The sequence below is a fragment of the Balaenoptera acutorostrata genome, chromosome 1 (genome assembly GCF_949987535.1).
Source record: "Balaenoptera acutorostrata chromosome 1, mBalAcu1.1, whole genome shotgun sequence".
In the NCBI taxonomy this organism is placed as follows: domain Eukaryota; kingdom Metazoa; phylum Chordata; class Mammalia; order Artiodactyla; family Balaenopteridae; genus Balaenoptera; species Balaenoptera acutorostrata.
Genome location: NC_080064.1, coordinates 176,132,364 through 176,155,361, shown reverse-complemented (window position 1 = coordinate 176,155,361; position 22,998 = coordinate 176,132,364). Strand labels below are relative to the sequence as shown.

The 22,998-nt window shown below is 42.5% G+C and overlaps 1 protein-coding gene and 1 pseudogene across 3 annotated transcripts in view; one reads left to right on the top strand and one right to left on the bottom strand.

The window, feature by feature from the left end:
* LOC102999060 (cyclin-Y-like protein 1) overlaps positions 1 to 22,998 on the bottom strand; it is a 785,789-nt gene that overhangs the window by 436,743 nt on the left and 326,048 nt on the right. The gene's annotated exons all lie outside the window — the stretch shown is intronic.
* LOC130707304 (thioredoxin, mitochondrial-like) lies at positions 4,626 to 5,600 on the top strand (annotated as a pseudogene).

The window sequence follows — 22,998 nt, the reverse complement described above, 5'->3', positions numbered from 1 at the left end:
GTAATAGTGAAAGGGGCTATAGGCCCATATTGTGCACAGGCTGCTTTTAAATCTTTCCAAACCTTAAAGGAGAGAGGCTGATATTCCCGATTATTTTGTTGTGGATTTTGAGGATTAGGTCGTTCCACCACCGGGCAGCAGAATAAAGGATCCTCCCCTCTATTAAGAGCTCCCCGTACTGCTTGTTGTAAAGGACTAAGCTTAGGAGGGATAGGGACAGAGACATGTAATTGCTGTAACCGCGGAAGAATATTTTCATCAGGATATTTTTCAGCCTCATATTTGGCTTCTTCACCCGCTAAATCAAAAGAAAAGTCATCACCATCAAGTGAATTAACACTCTTTATCCTCGGTGGCAATGGAGGAGCAGTAGCTACTGCAGCAATATGTTCTACAGATTTAGCTGTTAATTTTGGAACTGAATCATAAATTGGATTAAAACAATCTCTTATTAAATTCCACAAGCTAAAAGTGGAAACTGAAACAGAAGATGGTCCATGTGCTTTATGATATTTAGATAACTCATCTTCTACACGAGTCCAAATTGCTAAGTCCACTGATCCTCCTTCAGGGAACCAAGGACAAGCATCATATACTAATTGCAAAAATTCCAGAAGTTCTGAGGTAGTTACCTTAGTTCCATGGGCTTTTAACATTGAAAGCAAAACCTGAGCAAATAAATCACGCTCCTTAGAGCCCTTTTGTCCCATATTATTTTACTTCTGACTCTTTCTCGAGTTACCGTCCTAAAAACGAAATTATTTCTTGTGGCCACACTATCTCACTCGAGAGTTCTACTTACCTGAAATCTTCTGAAATGCCTCACGTACTCAGGTCCCTGTTCGGGCGCCAGGCAACCTTCCAAAGAAAGAATTCAGAATAATGATAGTGAGATGATCCAGGACCTCGGAATAAGAATGGAGGCAAAGATTGAGAAGATGCAAGAAATGATTAACAAAGACCTAGAAGAATTAAAGAACAAACAAACAGAGATGACCAATACAATAACTGAAATGAAAATTACACTAGAAGGAATCAATAGCAGAATAACTGAGGCAGAAGAACGGATAAGTGACATGGAAGACAGAATGGTGGAATTCACTGCTGTGGAACAGACTAAAGAAAAAAGAATGAAAAGAAATGAAGACAGCCTAAGAGACCTCTGGGACAACCTTAAATGCAACAACATTCGCATTATAGGGGTCCCAGAAGGAGAAGAGAGAGAGAAAGGACCAGAGAAAATATTTGAAGAGATTATAGTTGAAAACTTCCCTAACATGGGAAAAGAAATAGCCACCCAAGTCCAGGAAGCACAGAGAGTCCCATACAGGATAAACCCAAGGAGAAACACGCCGAGACACATAGTAATCAAACTGGCAAAAATTACAGACAAAGAAAAATTATTGAAAGCAGCATGGGAAAAATGACACATAACATACAAGGGAACTCCCATAAGGTTAACAGCTGATTTCTCAGCAGAAACTCTGCAAGCCAGAAGGGAGTGGCATGATATAATTAAAGTGATGAAAGGGAAGAACCTACAACCAAGATTACTCTACCCGGCAAGGATCTCATTTAGATTTGATGGAGAAATCAAAAGCTTTAGAGACAAGCAAAAGCTAAGAGAATTCAGCACCACCAAACCAGCTCTACAACAAATGCTAAAGGAACTTCTCTAAGTGGGAAACACAAGAGAAGAAAAAGACCTACAAAAACAAACCCAAACAATTAAGAAAATGGTCATAGGAACATCCATATCGATAATTACCTTAAACGTGAATGGATTAAATGCCCCAACCAAAAGACATAGACTGGCTGAATGGATACAAAAACAAGACCCATATATATGCTGTCTACAAGAGACCCACTTCAGACCTAGGGACACATACAGACTGAAAGTGAGGGGATGGAAAAAGATATTGCATGCAAATGGAAATCAAAAGAAAGCTGGAGTAGCTATACTCATATCAGATAAAATAGACTTTAAAATAAAGAATGTTACAAGAGACAAGGAAGGACACTACATAATGATCAAGGGATCAATCCAAGAAGAAGATATAACAATTATAAATATATATGCACCCAACACAGGAGCACCTCAATACATAAGGCAACTGCTAACAGCTATAAAAGAGGAAATTGACAGTAACACAATCATAGTGGGGGACTTTAACACCTCACTTACACCAATGGACAAATCATCCAAAATGAAAATAAATAAGGAAACAGAAGCTTTAAATGACACAATAGACCAGATAGATTTAATTGATATATATAGGACATTCCATCCAAAAACAGCAGATTACACGTTCTTCTCAAGTGCGCACGGAACATTCTCCAGGATAGATCACAATTTGGGTCACAAATCAAGCCTCAGTAAATTTTAAAAAACTGAAATCCTATCAAGCATCTTTTCTGACCACAACGCTATGAGATTAGAAATGAATTACAGGGAAAAAAACGTAAAAAAGACAAACACATGGAGGCTAAACAATACGCTACTAAATAACCAAGAGATCACTGAAGAAATCAAAGAGGAAATAAAAAAATACCTAGAGACAAATGACAATAAAAACACGATGACCCAAAGCCTATGGGATGCAGCGAAAGCAGTTCTAAGAGGGAAGTTTATAGCTATACAAGCCTACCTAAAGAAACAAGAAAAATCTCAAGTAAACAATCTAACCTTACACCTAAAGAAACTAGAGAAAGAAGAACAAACAAAACCCAAAGTTAGCAGAAGGAAAGAAATCATAAAGATCAGAGCAGAAATAAATGAAATAGAAACAAAGAAAACAATAGCAAAGATCAATAAAACTAAAAGCTGGTTCTTTGAGAAGATAAACAAAATTGATAAGCCATTAGCCAGACTCATCAAGAAAAATAGGGAGAGGACTCAAATCAATAAAATTAGAAATGAAAAAGGAGAAGTTACAACAGACACCGCAGAAATACAAAGCATCCTAAGAGACTACTACAAGCAACTTTATGCCAATAAAATGGACAACTTGGAAGAAATGGACAAATTTTTAGAAAGGTATAACCTTCCAAGACTGAATCAGGAAGAAACAGAAAATATGAACAGACCAATCACAAGTAATGAAATTGAAACTGTGATTAAAAATCTTCCAACAAACAAAAGTCCAGGACCAGATGGCTTCACAGGTGAATTCTATCAAACATTTAGAGAAGAGCTAACACCTATCCTTCTCAAACTCTTCCAAAAAATTGCAGAGGAAGGAACACTCCCAAACTCGTTCTATGAGGCCACCATCACCCTGATACCAAAACCAGACAAAGACACTACAAAAAAAGAAAATTACAGACCAATATCACTGATGAATATAGATGCAAAAATCCTCAACAAAATACTAGCAAACAGAATCCAACAACACATTAAAAGGATCATACACCACGATCAAGTGGGATTTATCCCAGGGATGCAAGGATTCTTCAATATACGCAAATCAATCAATGTGATACACCATATTAACAAACTGAAGAAGAAAAACCATATGATCATCTCAATAGATGCAGAAAAAGCGTTTGACAAAATTCAACACCCATTTCTGATAAAAACTCTCCAGAAAGTGGGCATAGAGGGAACCTACCTCAACATAATAAAGGCCATATATGACAAAAGCACAGCAAACATCATTCTCAATGGTGAAAAACTGAAAGCATTTCCTCTAAGATCAGGAATGAGACAAGGATGTCCACTCTCACCACTATTATTCAACATAGTTCTGGAAGTCCTAGCCACGGCAATCAGAGAAGAAAAAGAAATAAAAGGAATCCAAATTGGAAAAGAAGAAGTAAAACTGTCACTGTTTGCGGAAGACATGGTGCTATACATAGAGAACCCTAAAACTGCCACCAGAAAACTGCTAGAGCTAATTAATGAATATGGTAACGTTGCAGGATACAAAATGAATGCACAGAAATCTCTTGCATTCCTATACACTAATGATGAAAAATCTGAAAGAGAAATTATGGAAACACTCCCATTTACCATTGCAACAAAAAGAATAAAATACCTAGGAATAAACCAAAAAAAAAAAAACTGGTAAATGAAAACAACATTTAAAATTGTGTTGTCATTAGAGTATACACAAAGTAATTGAAGCTGTAGGTATAGAAGTGGTTGCCTTGAGAAGACATGTATAATAAGGAAAAGAAGAAAGGAAGGAAGGAAAGAAGGAAGGAAGGAGGGGAAGAAGGAAAGCAAGAAGGAAGGAAGAGAAGGAAGGGAAGGAAAGAAGAGGTCTTCAAAAATAGGGAGATTTAAGTGGCATTTAAGTAAACCTGCCAAAGGGAGCAGTGGCAATCAAGGGACCTGAGTATTAATTAGGAATGACTGGTCACGTGAGTCCCATGAGGGTAGGGATCACATCTGCTTCTCATTTCTGGAGCAGAGCACCTAGCACAGTACCTGGCCAGTAGATGCTCCATTCGCAATTGTCCAGTGTTGTCCGTGGGGCAGGAAAGCTACAAATACCATTGGCTGCGGCAACTGGGTGACTGGGGATGTGTGCAAGCTGGATGTCAGGCAGTGAGTAAAGAAATGAATAGGGAACAGAAGTGCCCTTGACCGGTGGGGAGGGCCGCGCTGTGCACCCCTCTGCTCTCGCTGCAGGGAGATGGCTTAGCGACTTCTCCTGGGGAGGTTCCTGGCCTCCATAATCTGCAGGAAGCCCTCTCAGAGTCAGTGGGCGCCCCTTGCCTCCAGGGCCCTGCAGACCCCACAGCGCAGTCCTAATAACCTGACAGTAACACCCAGCCAAGCCCAGTCAATATACACCACCAGAGTCTGTACAATGACCTTTAACATCCAGGATGGACCAGACTTTCAAGACTGAGTTGTCAACAGTGAGACACCAGTGGTTGTGGATTTCCATGCACAGTGATGTGGCCCCGGCAAGATCCTGGGGCCAAGGTTAGAGAAGGTGGTGGCCAAGCAGCATGGAAAGGTGGTGATGGCCAAGGCGGGTATTGATGACCACACAGACCTCGCCATAGAGTATGAGGTATCAGCTGTGCCCACCGTGCTGGCCATCAAGAATGGGGATGTGGTGGACAAGTTTGTGGGCATCAAGGATGAGGACCAGCTGGAGGCCTTCCTGAAGAAGCTGATTGTCTGACAGGCAGGGAAGCGTCCTGACTGCCCCTGCCCACCTGGGCCCCGTGGTCCCGGGGGACCCAGATAGAACTCATAGCCCTTCTGTGCCGGCCCTTCCTACCTCCTCCCTCTGCCTGGCCCCTGTGGGTCCGTGCTTTGGAGACCAGGCCTCCAAACACAGGAGCCTCAAGTGCTCCCAACCTGGCTGACCGCCAGGGTGGCCGCCCAAGGAGCGGTGCCGCCACCGAGCTGGGACAGCCGTCTCCTCACCCACTCTCTGCTCCTTCTAGGGCTTGTTGCCGTGCTCCCAGGATGCTGGGACAGAGTCCCGGGGCCAGCCTGCAGTAACAGCTTGGTCTCCCTGCTCCCTTCTGATCTGAACCCCGGTGCCTGGCTCATCTGCCTCCTGCATTTTTCTTTCCTGCTGCTGTTTTGTAAAAAAAAAAAAAAAAAAAAAAAAAACAAAAAACAGAAGAAGCAAAAAAGAAACCCAGGGCTTCCCTGGTGGCGCAGTGGTTGAGAATCTGCCTGCTAATGCAGGGGACACGGGTTTGAGCCCTGGTCTGGGAAGATCCCACATGCCGCGGAGCAACTGGGCCCGTGAGCCACAATTACTGAGCCTGTGCGTCTGGAGCCTGTGCTCCGCAACAAGAGAGGCCGCGATAGTGAGAGGCCCGCGCACCGCGATGAAGAGTGGCCCCCGCTTGCCACAACTAGAGAAAGTCCTCGCACAGAAACGAAGACCCAACACAGCCATAAATTAATTAATTAATTAATTACAAAAAAAACAACCCATAGAATACAGTACCAACAGCGGACCCTAACACAATCCACGGTCGTTGGTGATAACGATGTGTCAATGTAGGTCCATTTATTGTAACAAATGTACCACTCTGGTGTGGGATGTTGATGATGGGGAAGGCTGTGCATGTGTGAGGGCAGGGGGAGTATATGAGAAGTCGCTGTACTTTCTACTCATTTTGCTAATGTTTTGTTATTTGTAATTTCTTCTTCTAAAAAAAAGAGGATATTAAAAAAAAAAAAGAAATGAGTTATCAAGCCATGAAAAGACACGAAGGAACCTTAAGTGCATATTGCTAAATAAAAGAAGCCAATCTGAAAAGGCTGCATACTGAATGACTCCAACTATATGACATTCTGGGAAAGAAAGTAAAAAGATGTGATAGTCAGGGGTCAAGGGTCAAGGCGGGGTGAGGAAGTGATGATTAGGTGAAACACAGGAGATATTTAAGGCAGTGAAACTATTCTGTAGGATACCGTATTGATGGATACATGACATTATTTGTCAAAACCTACGGAACTGTATAACACAAAGAGCGAATCCTAATGCAAACTATGGACTTTAGTTAGTAATGCTATATGAATATTGGTTCATCAATTGTAATAAATTGTAACTGCACTAAGGCAAGAGAACTAAGAGAGAACTAAGAACCGCACTAAGGAGAAACTGTGAGTGGGAAAAGGAGAGGATATATGGAAACTCTCTGTACTATCTGCTCAATTTTCTTTTTTTAAATTTTATTTTACTTTATTTCTTTATTTCTTTATTTTTGGCTGTGTTGGGTCTTCGTTGCTGCACGCGGGCTTTCTCTAGTTGTGGTGAGCGGGGCCACTCTTTGTTATGGTGCACAGGCTTCTCATTGTGGTGGCTTCTCTTGTTGTGGAGCACAGGCTCTAGGCGCACAGGCTTCAGTAGTTGTGGCACGCGGGCTCAGTAGTTGTGGCTCACGGGCTCTAGAGCGCAAACTCAGTAGTTGTGGCACATGGGCTTAGTTGCTCTGTGGCATGTGGGATCTTCCCAGACCAGGGATCAAACCCGTGTCCCCTGCATTGGCAGGAGGATTGTTAACCACTGCACCACCAGGGAAGCCCTATCTGCTCAATTTTCTGTAAACCTAAAACTGCTTTAAAAAATTGTTTATTAATTTTGTAAAAAGTGCAACCCATGGCTTGACCAGTTCTGTATATACCACTTTCTTAGGCAGTAAATTATCTTTGCAGAGCGCCTTTGGGCAACAAGCAATGATGCAGCATAGCCCACATAGACAGAAGGGTTTTGAAGACAACAAGCCTTCAAACTCATCCCCCCACTAGAGTGTGAGCAGGAATGACAGAAGGGGGAACAGAATGTGGTGTGTGGAACCCTGGGTCCCCCTTTTAGCTACAATCAAGGAGTCACTGAGCACATGAAGGCAGCCTCGCAGGGGTAGCACCGCTCTAAGAAACAAGCGACACTTCTGACTTGTTTTACCCAAATAACTTAAACAAGCAGATAATAACCAAGTGATTCATCCTACATGATCTTCAGTTTTCCCATTGATACAACTGACAGTATTATGCATTATAGATACTGCTGTGTTGTTTTCAAGCCTTCCTTGAAAGCCTTAACAAAAACGTCAAAACATCCTCGCATAGGATACTGATGATAAGGAAGTGGATATGTGTGATCACATATGAGATATCTTATTAAGGAAAGTGTGGGAGGGTTCTTCTTTAGAATATTTTCAAAAAGCTCTTCTAAACACTAGATATATTTTTTATTACTTTTACTGCTGTTATTCTCCTACTTGTTACCTGAAGTTTTGTCTAAGGACCGCAGGGGTTTTCTTAACCTTACAAGTAAGTTTCTGTTGAGTAGAACCTCGTCATGCTACTTGTTGCTATTGATAGAGTTTGTTAAGCCAACAGTGAAAGCAATCTGTCCTCTCAATGCATGGTAGCCCTTCAATACTGGAGATTCTGTAATGAATTTTAAAATCAGAGATGAGAAGCATTTCCCCCACCCACCTGGGATTGGAAAGAGAAAATTCAGTAAGACAAAACAGGATGCAGAGCTTAAGAAGTGGGTTAGAGCCCACGAAGTTCTAAGAATCACAACTGTTGAAGAAATATTAAGCAGACCAGAAAATTGGTGAAATGAGTCCAGGTTGAGTGAGACTGAATGCTTTCCCCAAGTCCCACATGGTAACTGCCTTTTTTCTTCTGTAGGGAGAGAAAGAATTGGGAAGAGATTTCAGATTTCTAGAGATTCACTTGAATAGTTCCTACTGCACTGCTCACTGGGACAATATTCTTTTTCCTCCCCAAGGTGGCCATATGCAGCAGCAGTTCACCCCATCCATTCACTCTCATCACTTAGAATGGAGTTGTCCCCATGCAAACATCGAGCAATGGCACCGTGAGAATTGAGAGGCTCATGAAAGCAAGGCTGATGGGAGCCCTGGGGTGCACCCCCAAACTAAAAGGACTCAGGTTGCAAGACCTGTCACTTAACAGTCACAGCAGGATATATTTTTGGTAATCGAAGCCTAATTTGGATTGTGTTTTTGGAAAATGATAACATTAGTTTTCTAAAAACTAGAAAATTTTTTAGGGGGGAGTGGTGGTTCTCTCCAACTCCACTTTGAAGCTAAAATGGCAAACTGTTTAGAATACAAACTTTTTCTTCCCGTGGATTTATGTAGTAGATGTTTCAAAATGACTGGCAAATACATAGAATTCATACAAAGTTAGAGGCAAAAGGGTGCTCCAGAACCCTCTGGTTGAATCTCTTCACTCTATAGTTGAGGAGAATGAGGTCCAGAGAGGCTAAGTGTTATGCCCAAGGGCACACAGCTGGCTCACAAGATGAGACTTGAATCCGGATTGCCTATGTACTGGCCAATGCTCTTCCCTCTCTACTGTGCTCTACTTCCCAGCACCACAAGAGGACACCTACTGTGTCTTGCAGAATCTAGACTATTTTTTGAAAGCTTGGAACTAAACTTGTGACTAATTAGAATACAGTGTTCCACCACCTTTAAGTCACCAGCTAAAATCCACTGCTCCCCGTCGCAGCACGCCCGAGGTCTTCTGGGTAACCAAAGAAAGATTATTGTCTCAACTCAGTTCTCTGTGTCTAGGTACCCACAAAATGGAAATCACTTTACTTGGGGAAGAGCAAGAGGACAAGATGAGATGAAAAGGAAGCATGTTTAAAATGGATAAAAGGAGGCACTTTTTTCCCACTACACACAGTTGAACTGGGGAACTCACTGCAGCAGGATATTAAGATCAATGGTGAAGATTTGTGTTTTAAAAGATTAGACATTTCACATGCATATCATCAACAGCGACACTCAATGGGATGAAAGTAAGATGGATGAAAGTTCTCAAGCTTCAGTGCATAAGTTGATCACCAACTGGGTCAGGTGAAAAGAAAAAAAGTTGTCTACTGGATTAAAATTTCACAGAAGGGCAGATCTGGGGGGTTCCAGTCATTGCTGCTGTGTAACAAACCACTCCAAAGTAGTGGTGTGAACCAACAGGCATTTTATTATGCACATGGATACGGTGGATCAGGAATTTGGAGAGGGCACAGCAGGGATGGCTTGTCTCTGATTCATGACATCTGGGGCCTCAGTTGGGAAGACTTGAACAACTAGGAATGACTTGAGGTTGGGGGCTGGAATCATCTGGAAGCTTCTTCACCTAACCTGGGATGACTTGAAGGCTCACTCAGCTGGGACTGTCAAGTGGAGCATCTATATGTAGGTGTCAAGAGGGAGTGTCCCAAGAAAAAGCACTTCCAAAAAACAAGTGTCCCAAGAGACCCAGGTAGAAACTACACGGCCTTTTATGACCTATCCATGGAAGTTTTAGAGCATCACTTCCAACACAGTCCATGGGTCAAAACCGTCACAAGCCCACTGAGATTCAAGAGGAGGAGACTTAGGACCTCCTACATCCGTCCCCTATGGGGAATGGCAAGATCACATTGCAGAAAAACCTGTGGGATGGGAGAGGTTTTCGCAGCCATCTTTGGAAAATGCAATCCCCCAGGGAAGTGGTGGGTGATGTGAGGTTACAAGAACACACAATCTAGTGGAAAAAACTGACATATGAACAGAGAATCACAGTACAATAAAATAAATTTCAAGGTAGTTATTTCCCCCTCTTTTACAAGAATTCTTTTTTTTCCCTTTGATAAGAGTCATCACATTAAAATTTTTTCATTCATTGTCTGTCTTCTACTAGATTGGAATCTCCATGCATTTAGTTTCCTACTGTAACCCCTGTGCCTAAAACACTACCAAGCCCAAAATAGGCACTCAATAAATATTTGCTGAAAGAGTATATGAGTAAAGTGCTGTAATAGAGAAGTAGTGGGAGGGCTGTGGGAGTACAGGCAATAACAAAGCACTCAGCTTGACAGAAATGACATTTGAGTGGGTCTTGAATGCTCTTGAAGGATAAACAACAATTTTTCTGGTGGAAAAAAAAGGGAATAAATTTTTCTCCTTAAATCTCCTCCAGAGACTTCATTAGCCAAGTTTAAGTGGGCAGATCTCATCCTAAGTGTACAGACTGCATGTAGTAGTTACAATGTTCTTGGTTGCAAGTGAAAGAAAACAGGGACTCAAATGTATTAAAAAATAAGCAGCGTATCGTATCACATAACAACAAGTCTGGAGGCCAACAGTTCAGGTAGCCTCAATGCCATCCTTCTTCACTGGGTCAACTTAGCTCCTTTGTGGTTGCAAGATGGTGCCCACAGTGGTAGGCATCACAGGCAGACAAAACAATACCCAGCAGGGGAGAGGACTACTTCTCCTTTGGAGTAAGATCTTTCCCGTAAGCCCCTGACAGACTTACCTCACACTGGACCCCACACCCCGCCTTACTGGCTAGAACTGTGTCCCATGCATGTATGTAACCTAAACGCTGATAAGAAGAAGGGGAGAAACACGAGCAGTTAGACTAATCACGTGTTACTCCTTGGGGCTTGACCTGAAGCTCCTGCCTCTCCTGAAGCACAGGGCTATGCAGAAAAGGGTGGATTCCCCAACAAAACAGAACAAAACAAATAACGGGGGTTTTGTTAGGAAGGAAAAAGGGGAGATGACTCCTCGGCACATAATCAACAGTGTTTGCAACATTAGGCTTGGGGAAGGTTCATGTTCTGTTTTCTTTGTGGATGACTATTACCTAACAATTTTATTTATTCTTTTTCATGCTTTTTGCTCCTTTCCTTTCTCCTCTGCACTAGTAGTCAGTTGAATAAATCAAGCGCTGTATCAATAGGAAAGAGTGTCATGTGTACAGTGTACATACGAATCTAATTAATCAAAAATATGTTGATTAGACGTGAGTGCACTTTCAGGTAAAAACCTTGATTCAGATGCTTCTGATAGCATAGCCATGCCCAGCTGTTCACCACTTGAATCGTGCTCTTTCATGGCCTTGTGCCCGTTACTTGTGCTGATTCCTCTGTCTAGGAAGTCCTTCTCAGTTTCCTTACCTATAGTGGATACTAGTGATTGCCTCTCCAGCGTCCATTCTATCCTTCTAGTAATTTGCTTGAAGAGATGGCGAACTGCCAAACTACTGTTTTTCAGACTCCCTTGCAGCTAGGGTCTTGATCTGAAATAAGTTCAGTCAATCAGGTGCACTTGTGTAAGATTTGGAGGCAGATGCAAGGAGAAGGCATCGTTCTGTTGCTGTTGCTGTTGGCCAGCAAGGTTTGAGCAATAATGTTAAGAGGCATTTAATGCTGTTGGACTCAATGTCCTGTTTCAGTGTCTAGTCACCAGTTTCATGGGTGTGAAGAGCCCTTGCTGCAGCACCATCCCAACTTCTGGAACATAGCTACTGTGGTAGGCCCGTGAACTCAATAGCCCAGGGGTACCCCCCTGACTTCTGCCCCTCCAGCTCATCAATTTTGTAAGCCTCTGTTTGATTCTCAGTATTAAATATTTCTCTGTTTGAAACATCTAGAGTGGTTTCTTCCTGTACTAAGCCCTGACTCATAGATCACCTAGTTCATATTCAGCCTTCCAGGCACAGCCTGGGTCTTCCCTGAGCCACCAGGTTGGGCCAGGTGCTTCCTCTGTGCTCCCACCACGTCCTGCCTGGTAAGCCCATGCCTCTTCATCTTTGCACCCCTGGCACCAGTGTTTGGCTCACAGCATGTGCAGCATCAATATTTACCGAACTGAAGCTCCCTCTGCCAAGATACCAGACAGGTCCTGAAATCTAGTCTAAAGGGTGCCCCACCTCATGCCTGGTCTGCAAAGCCCAAAGAACAAGTGGCTCTAGACTTATACTGGATTCTAGATGAATCCAGAGCCCTCAGCTTTTCCGTACTTTAGTCCCCCACACAAGAGGCCACACCAGAATTGAAAATTTGACCTGGTCCCCAGGAAAAGGATGATAAGGAACAAGGGAAGTTGCTTATCTCAAGAGTTACCATCTGGTGGTTTTCAGGACCCTCTACTGCTGGGCCTACAACGAGGCCTGCAATCAATGGCAGCATAGTCTTTGGAGCGAGGAAAACCCAAGTTGGAAGGTGTGTGCCGTTGTGTAGCAAGTTACTTTCTGAACCTCAGATTCTTAATCTATAAAATGGGGTTGATAATATCAACCTCACAGGATTCTTGGGGGTAAAAGAGATTATATATGTAAAATGCTTAGCACAGTGCATGCACATTGGAAATGCCCAATACCCATCAGTTACTGTTACGGCCACCATTGTTGTTGACTGTGCCAGCCCTGTACCACAATTCTGTTACATATTTTTTACTTCATATACACACACTTTCCTTCAGCCCAAACAGACTCACATGAAGTTAGACTAGAACGTACTTCTCTATACTTTCTCCCGAGGTGTTCCATTTTACATCATGATGTGATTAACCCTTTTCTGCAGAAGATCCAGCTAGGCCCAAGTTTGGGGCTGTGCTGAGGAAATAACAAAACCATCTATGTCAGTGGCTCTCGATCCTAGCTGAAAATCAGGATCACCTGGAGAGCTAAAAACAAAACGGCAACAAAAATAAACAAATAAAACGAAACCAAGAAACAGTGTCTGGGTCCGTCAACCAGAGATTCTGATTCAGTAGGGCCCAAGCATCAGTATATCTTAAGGCTCCCCAGGTGATTGTAATGTGCAGCTGAGAGCCATTGCTGAGAGTGGGAAAGATGAGCGCTTCCATCGCCTCTGGGAAAGAAGAAAGAAGCTCTTACTTTTCTATAATCGCCACCACAGTGGAGGAGGGGAGAAGACTAAAGATTACAGTTGAATGATTCCACTTATAATGTGAACAAGGCATTCTTATTATGAACCTGGATAAATGACTCATCATGTTAATCCTCTGATTAGTGTCTGGGTTTCTCCTCTAGAGGTGTCTGATCTGATGAGAAGAGGAGTTATCAGAAATGCTCTAGGACATGGAAAAAGCTAGTCTGGAAATACCTGTGAGGGATTTCAAGTTGGCTTGTGGGTGTCTGTCCTGTGCCAGCCCTGTGCACACTCGCACACTTGCGGGCTGGTTGCTGATGTCAGGTGTACGCACTTTGATCCAGGGCAAGTGAAATGATCCCTGCTTTGGCATAAAATCTAGCTAATATCTTAATGCTAGAGATAGCTGGTGACAGCTGGGAGTGTGCTCAGACATAAAGTACAGGCATACCTCATTTGATTGCGCTTTGCAGACTTTGCTTTTTCACAAATTGAAGGTTTGTGACAACCCTGAGTTGTCAGATGATGGTTAGCATTTTTCAGAAATAATTTTTAAATTAAAATATGTACCTTTTTTAAAGACAGAATGCTCTTGCACACTTAATAGACTGAAGAATAGTGTAAACATAAGTTTTATAGACATTACTGGAAAACCAAAAAATCCATGTGACTCACTTTATTGTGATATTTCCTTTATTGCGGTGGTCTGGAAGCAAACCCACAATATCTCTGAGGTATGCCTGTACATCTAAAAAATGTAACTTTTTTCCCATTATTAAAGTGATACACAAAAGAAAATAGAGTGAGAAAACAGAAAAATAGCATGAACCCAGTAGAAACTAATAACAGACTTACACAGAGTTACGAGGTGCTAGACATGGTTTTAAGCTCTTCACCATATAAATTCATTTACCCCTCACTACAACTCTATGAGGGGTAACTCCACTTTACAGATGAGGAAAGAGGACCTGGAGCTGTTGTGTGACTTGTCCAAAGTGGCAGCTAGTAAAGGAAGAGCCAAGGTTTGGACTCATGCTGCATTTAACAGGGTAGGGTCAACCTCAGAGATATATATAGCTCATAAGGTAAGCTTTATCCAAGGATTCAACAAAACAAAATTCAACTTTAGCCACTTGCTAAAGTTTAAAAAGTTAATCTCAGTTGCCATTTATTCATCCATTTATTTCACAAATATTTACCAAAGGCATCTATGGGCAGCACACTGTTCCAGGCTTGATTATCAAGATACTGAAGAGTATACAGAGGCTACCTGTCCAGTCATTCCTATAGCATTGAACTCTCAAGTGTCTCAATATGTATAATCAATACAAGTATAGTAAGATTAGAAATGCAATAACTATTCTCTGATTACAAAATCCAAAACCAATACTTCAAAACTTTCAAAATGTCACAGTCTTACTAGATGGAATGTTTGGCATGATCCTCCGTATTTTCATCAATTAATAAGTACACCTTGGACAATAATTTAAGTTGAACCTCATGAATTCCACTTTGTAGCAACACGTTTAATATAACAGTAGTGTCTTCAAGTCAGAAATCTGGTGTTTTTGGATGGATGGATGGATGGATGGATGGCTAGATGGAAGGATAGATGAGTGAATTAATAGCTAAGAATGCCTGGCAATATTCTAGTTGCTTAAAAATTGCATCTTTAAAAATAATTCAGTGTTTTCCAGTTTGTTAAACAATAACTATGACTCAGAAGAAAATTGTGCTTTCTGTCCTTTCCATGGACTAAATATGTAACTTCAAGGAAGCCATTATGATGCCAGTTCCATCTGATTGTTGTGAGGATCAAATGCGCTAACTGAAATGAATTATGTAGCACCCTGCCTAATACATGTTAAACAGCATATTTTAAACTGCCTTTAAAGTGAACTACTATATGCAGAAAAGCAAAAATTCAAATGATACAAAAAGCTATACAATGCAAAATACGTTTCTTTTGGCCAAGTTTTCCCGCTATTATTACTACTATTATTAGAGATCTCCAAGCAAAAATAACATCTCCCTGTTGATTAAGAAGGGAGAGGTTTACAGACTAGGAGATAACATCCTTTGAGTCAGAACCAAGTGAAATAACACATGTATTCTGGTTAAATTCCAGCATGAGTGATTAACATTCTCCAACTTCAAATAATTTTTATTATTAGCCAACACTTGTCCATCCCCAATAATACACATGTTGCATACAGGCCACAGAATGAGGCAGCCTCTCTTGGCATGTTCACAATCTGTGCATACTTTCCACTGAGGGTTTCCCTTTCTTTTTGATTGCTATTCCATAGCTTTTCAACTCCCACTACTTTCAACCCTGGGATGTTTGCCGACACCGAGTGCCAAGTAGTTCCAAAAAAACCAAACAAATATAAGCACCTGTAGAATCCCAGGGAATGAAAGAGGTAAAGTACATTTTAAACATATTTATTAACGGTTTTAATGTTTGTGAAGAGATTTATATTTATTTCTTTTAACTTTGAGGCTGGGATTAATACACGTATTCCTCATTATTTCTCACAAAGTCTTGTTGATAAGCAGGAGGAAGAGGGCTATTCTGCAATTTTGTCTCCCAGTCTGTGTAAGTGGGATCCAGGACACAAGAACGACTCAGCCCTAAAGTGCAGTCCTGAGTCCCTCAAGAACTCAGGGCCTCCTGCCTTTTTCCCGCCTTCTTCCAGTAGAAGGAAGGGGTAGGGGGAGCGGGAAACAATTCAAACCCTCTTTGTAAGCGTGTGAATGAATTTCAAGAATGTTAAACACCTCAGTCTTCCAACCTAATTAGAACATGTAGAAAAGAGGCATTTTTAGGACATTTAAAACTTGCAGCATAATAACCCATCTGGAGAGCGCCACAGTGCGTCCCAGTGGTCGAGGCGCCCAGCAGGTCTTCGCGCGGGCTCCCGCAGCTCCGTGCGCCCCGGATCCCCGGCGGCGCGCGGGTGCGCAGCTAAGCAGCGGGTAGCCCCCGGCGAGGGGGGGGGGGCGGCCCCTGCCCATCACAGAGCCCGGAGCCAGTGTTGCTTTTCTCTGCGGGCGACTTCGAACTGCCTGGATTTTTAACCCGATAAACTGATAAAGGACTAACATGTCTGGAGTCTTCCAAAGACAGAAAGAAAATCACTTTCTTGTCGCAACAGTAAGATTTTGTTACGAAATGCAAAAGTAAAGGTTAAAGCCTGGGAGATAACCGGTCGCATATGGGGGGAGGGGGGAGGAGGTGGTAAAAACTGTGGCTGTCGCGTCCCAACTATCTCGGTTCGAATCCCGGGTTTGCCATTTGAGAGCCTACTCTGTGCTAGGCGGTCGGAATACCGCGCTGAACAAGATTATCTAGGTTGTGGCTTTCTTGGGGGAACTATCATTAGCTCGGTTCCCTTGGTATGCTTCTAAACTCTGTTTCTTCACCTATAAGAATTGTTGTAAGGATCTGAGACATCCTGGATTAAGATGAGAACGATTAACGTGCCGTCTGACACACAGTAGGGGCTCAGTAAGCATTTGTACTTCTCTCAATTTGAGCTCACCTGGTGAGGGCAGCGCAGAGAGGAGACAGGTGCCACGGTTAAGAATGATTCTTTGAGCAGTTCTTTTAAACAAGCGCTGGACTCTAAGGATGCTTAGCTGCAGATAGGAGACCTGGTAGGTGCCCTGGAAGCTAGGGTTCATAAGCTAGAACATTACGGGAAAGTGAGCCCCGCACCAGTGAACGCCAGCAGAGAACTCAGGAGGGACTTCTAGCTAGGGTTTCCCGCTCCGGGTCTCAAGAAGGCGTGATTAGCATTCGCCCCGCCCCCCATAGCTTCCCGGCCGGCGATTGGCCCACGCTCCTTGGCTGCCAGCTCCAGGCGGGGCCGGAGGGCGCCTGGGGAGAGGCTGAGCCCGCGGGGCAGTGGGCGGGGACGCGCGGAGAGCGTGGCGGGGCGGCCCACCAACCGAGCCCCAGCGCGAAGGGGCGGGGCCGGGGCGGAGCCTCCCGGCGGGCATTAGAAGCAGGTGACCCAGGCTGGGCGGGACAGGCCAGTCAGTCCGAGGCCGTGACTCCACTGCGGCCAGCGCCGCAGCCGCCGCCGCCGCGCGCAGTTCAATACCCGCCGGAGGTGGGCCAAAGGGTGCTAGAGCGCGGGGGAGGAGCGGAGCCCGGCGCGTCCCGGGAGAACCGCCACCGCCCCCAGGAGTCCGCTGGAGCGCGGATCCCCCTGCAGGGGAGGAGAAGAGCGGCGGGCGGGACGCGGCGGCGGGCGCGCACCATGCAGTCCTGTGAACAAACACTGGCAGCGATGGGGGAAAATAAGTGTCCCTGGACTTTGGACTAGATTACAGCCAGATATTCCAAAAGCATCGAGACACTGCTCTCTGCGGCCTCTGAAAACAAATGAGACCCATAACACCCTTGCATAAGCTTTTAAAACATGGATCAGTGTAGCAAAAGGAAAGCTGTTCCCCCCCCACCTCAATATATTTTTCTCTTCCTCTTCTGAGAAAGCCTATATAGTGATGAGCACACACTTTACTGTTAGAGAATTCTGTTTGCTTTTCTAATCTGTTGAACCATTCCCTCATTTATATATGAAAGCCTATGTATTGATGAATACACACGTACACACAGCACGCATACATACTTTACTGTTAAAAATTCTGTTTGCTTTTCTAATCTGTTGAACCATTCCCTCATTTATATATGAAAGCCTATGTATTGATGAATACACACGTACACACACCACGCATACATACTTTACTGTTAAAAATTCTGTTTGCTTTCCTAATCTATTTAACCATTCATTCAAGAAGAGTCTGAGGCCATTACTGGGGAAGGGGGTGACAGTGCATTGGCCAGCAGAATACCAGTGACCAGGACTGAGTGGGGACTAAATTTAAGAAGCTAAAATGGCAAAAACAATTAAAATTTGAGGATGTCTCCCTAGAAAAACAGCAAGTGTAGGGATTTGCGCTTCATTTATACCAAAGTTGGAAAAGTCAGATTTAAGCCCAGGTCAGTTTTTACATTATGGATATTAAGTAAACAAGTGTATAGTTTCCATAGTGTATTTAAGCACTTTGCTGGTGGAAAGAAGCCTGGTGTTATAGTTTTCATGGACTTTCAGAAGCTATTCACGTTTATAAAAATGCACTGCTCTTACACACTCATCCTCTGAATCAAAATTTCAGTATATTCGACAAAACCTTGTACACAGAGTTACAGAACTTTTTGCACATCTAATTCCTCTACTTGTTCAGAAGCTTCTTAGAACCTTGAAATAGATCCCCTGCCTGAGGGCCAGTTCCTCTCTTGTTTTTCAAATGAGGAACTTTTCTGATCACCTTGACCTCTTCCCTCAGTTAACATGTCTTCCCAGAAAGTACATAGATTATTCTGCTGCCTTAGGTCATTGTGCCTAATTTGGGTTTTTCCTCTTCCTTTTTTTTTTTTTTTTTTTGTGGAGGAGTGTAAAGATGATGCAGAATGTATCTAAAAGTTGTGGGATGATGTGGTTGAAGTGATTTAATTCTTCCTGTTAAAACAACTATTTTTCATTTTGGCAACATACCAAACCTAAAAAGAACAACCAATTTACTTTAAAAAAAAAAAAAAAAAGACAGTTAAGACAAAGGATACTAAGCCAAGGAGAGGCAATACAGGTAATGCATTTGGAGGTCTAGGTCCAGGCCAACTCTCAGAGCTGCCTCTGTTTTCAGCCTCTGTTCTCACCGCTGCTCTCCCCCTCCCTTCCCTCAAAGATGAAGCCCACCTGCTTCCCTCAAGTCTTACCTCAGCCACCCCTCCCGCTACCCAGGGCAGAGAAGCCCATCTATTTATGGTCGCCCCCTATTTCCATCTCATATGCTGTTTTCTTCTGATTTTTATTTTTATTAGGCAAACAATCCACACTCATGAAAACAATTATAAAATGGAAGGTTGTGGGGTGGTTTAGCAGCTTCTTCACAGCCAGCTCTGTGATTTTAGTGAGGATTTAAGGCCCAGTTTAGTTTCACATGTACAGCTTTTGGGCTGTCCCTTTCATGGTTCAATTGTAAGCAACGTCTCCCATCACAGATTAGGGGGTAAAGATTTAGAAGGAACTAATATGTGACCTCTCAGTAAATCAGTTGATAAGACTTAGGAAGTCATTTTAATTTCTATTATTAACCTCACACTTTGAAGTTGTCTAAATTGGCTGAAAATAAGTATTCTTGGTGCCTTATTGGTTTATCCTTGCAAACCTTTGTCTTGTTTTCTCGTAGTCGTTTCCAGTGATAAGCCTGTGTGTGTGTTGTGTGTAATTGTGAGCAATGTACAAGCTTAAATAACGTGCTGACACCACTGTTTCCAAGTTGGTATTCATTAGGCCGTTTCCTCCTGGGCTAGGGCTGCACTAATCCTGACACCGGCTGCCAGGAGAAAACCTCATGGATCCCACACCGCACCTTAATAACAGCATCCGTGACCTGCAGTCTCAAGTACAGAATGGGAACCCCAGAGCTAGGAAATGTAGTTGTATATTTTAATGAACTGCTACCCCTGCTAAAGAGGCTTCTTTCACTTTTGTGCTCTACAGAAAGACCAAGGGGGGTAGGAGGGACAAAGCTTTGAATAACTGCTTTCTAACACCGAATGTGGCCAACAGGACAGAGAACATCACAAATCTAGGCAGGTGTGAGGTACAGTGGCTGAGGATTTCCTGCTCCCCCTGCATGCCCTTTCTTGCCTCCAAAGTCCGATCAAGTGATCCTGGGAAAGAAATACGCCTGGGTTGAGGAGGGTGGTTTTGAAAGAAAAAGCTACCAAGACATTAAAGCAGGGTGAATGGAGGGTAGGCAGGATGAAAGTAACTAAGTAACCTGGCTCAGAACTCTCAAAAGCTTCTAGCAGCTTGATGACAATTACAGGATTTATTTCAGTCTGTGGTACATCATTTGAAGACAATATTACTTCATGTTGTTACAAACTGTATGTATAGTGTGTATGTGTTGTGGGTGTGTATATAAATAATATATATTATATATATGAGAGATTTAGTGACTTTTGATACGGGTTTGGTGCAGGTGAATTTATTACTGAGCCAAGTGAGGCACATACTGAGTCAGTAGTTCGAGTCCAGGGCATTCAGTACTTTTTCTGATTTCCATGTGTGTATAGTGCCTGTCCCATGCGGTATTGTCAGTGTCATGTCAAATCCAGAACTCACAAAGCAGATCCAGCGATATTTTCTTTGTAGACAATCAACTAGAATCTATAAAATTATTACTGGCAGATGATTATAATTCCAGATCCCTAACACTAGCAAAAGGAAACCCAGAGCATCTTGATAAGAAGTTTTCTGTTTCTGTTTTGTTCCTGGAAGTCAGTAGAATAGCAGTTATATGTGGTTATATTAGTGTCAAGATACTTAATTTGCTGACCTTATTATTTCAGAAAAAAAAATTGTATGTATTATATTTGTGGGAAGTTAAAATAATGCTTTGAGATTTTTATCAAATATGGAGAGTAGTTATTTATGAAAAACAAAGAAATGTCTATTTTTGTTTCTTTGTTCCCAATTACTGTAGATAAATTTTAAAGTGCATTAAAGCAATGGTAAAGCAAATAAGATGCTGTACAAGTATTTTTCTCATGCTTTCATGGAGAGACACTGTTTTCTAAGAGTATCTGAAGGAGGTATGTGCATTCTAACTTCATGATCAGATTTCTCGGATGTACTTTGAATATAAGTGGCAACGTTTTTATTGATAATAAAATCAAAGAAATTCCAATCACCAGAAGGAGAACTAATGAAAACATGTTTTACCTGAATATACTTCATAGGTTTCTCCTGCTGATCCTGTGATTGTTTCATGATTCCCTTGAAGAAATGAAGGAAAATACACATAAGAACAGAGACATTACCTGAGATTGTGTTCTATTTTATCAACCCTCCATCTATACTCTGTACTGAAGCAATTTGGATAGAAGTGCTGCTGTTGTTGTGTGTGTCTGGTTTGCAGTCAGAAACTCCCAAAACTTCATCATTCAGCAGTTAGATCCACAACTTTGTATTAAGGTCTAAATACAAGTCAGGGAATCCAGATAAGATAAGAGGATATATGGTTCTCCCTCTGTATTTGTGGGTAATTGGTTCCAGTCGTCTCCCTCCCCCCCGTGCCACCCCATACCAAAATCCATGGATGCTCAAGTCCCTTATATAAAACGGTGCAGTATTTACATATAACCTACGCACAATCCTCCCATCTTCCTCCGCACCCTCCTTTATACTTTAAGTCATGTCTAGATTACTTATAACACCAAGTACAAATCCTAAGTAAGTAGTTGTAAATATAATGCAAATGGTTGGTGGTGTGCAGCAAATTCAAGTTTTGCTTTCTGTAACTTTCTGAAATTTTTTTCCCTAAATATTTTCAGTCCACGGTTGGTTGAATCCACTGATGCAGAACCTGTGGATACGGAGGGCCAACTGTAAATTGATTTAGAGTTGGCACTTCCCTGACAATCTGGACCGATGCTTAGTAAACCTGAGATAGTTAATTTAGCATCAAAGTGAGTACTATGAGCATTATTAGATTGGTACATGTTAGGGCATTTGGGAGAACAGAAAATACAGCGGTTGAGCTGGATCCTGGTGCAAGAGCCGCTGTGCCTGACCCGTACAGGTCTCTAGTGGGCACGTCTTCCCAGTGCTTTCTCGTTGTTCATTCCCCCCAGTGGAAAAGGGGGGCACTGTTGGACTTAGGAAGTTGGAGAAATAGGTAATAATGCTTCTTTTAGTGATTTAGTTACAGAGCTCTTACGTGCAACAGAATGAGAGGAAGTAGAATGGTTCTGTGCATAGATTTGGGAGCTAGACTGATTAGGGATTCAACTCCCAGCTCCATCATTCATGGGCTGTTGATCCTGAACAAATTACTTAAGCTCTTAGTACTTCATTTGTGTACTGCATCTTAGTACTTTCTCATCTGTGAAAGGGGGATAATGATAGTACTTATAGTTTAGGGTTGAGAGGATCTAAAAGATTCAATCAGGTTAAGGTAAGTAAAACAAGGAGGAAGCAGCCATTCAGGCATGGAATGGAAAGGGAATTGAAAGACTAGTTTTCAAATTTGTGTCTGCATAAGAATCATTTGGGGTTCCTATTAGAAATGTAGATTCCCAGGCTTCAGCTCCAGGAATTGAGATTAATTTGGGATCCAAGAATTAGGTCTTTTTGTTCTGTTTTAGTAAACTTTTAGAATTATTTTAGGTTTACAGAAAAGTTGCAAAGATATATCCATTTTGCCCTAATATTAACATATTATCATAGCACATTTGTTAAACTAAGAAGTCAACATTAACGCACTACTGTTAACTCCAGACTTCATTTGGATTTCACCAGATTTTCCACTGATGTTCTTTATCTGTTCTAGGATTCCACATTGCATTTAGAGAAGCTTCATTTCTTACAGGGACTTTCAGCCCATGAGAGGCAGGTGGTCTGGAGACCACATCTTGAGAAACAATAGGACATGTCAAGGGCTGAGGAAGGTCAAATTGCCCCATCCTCACCACCATCCTGGTGGTGGGGGTGTTGGATATAGAAATTTGAAGAGTTGGGATGGAATCCTCTCCCTTAGATGAGAGGGGTTACCTTAAGAAGTGAGGCATCTGTTCCTAATGCCAGATGAAATGAGTTTTGGAGTTTGGAAGGTGGGGTTGCTGCCTAGCCTGAGGAGATACATCTAGGGTTGTGGGCAGATCAGGGGAGTGAGTGCAGCAAATTGGGAACAACTACTTTGTGGGAACACAGGAGGGCTCAAGTAGTTGATTAAAGGGGATTACAAGGGGCCAGTTAGCCCGTGAGCCATATAAATC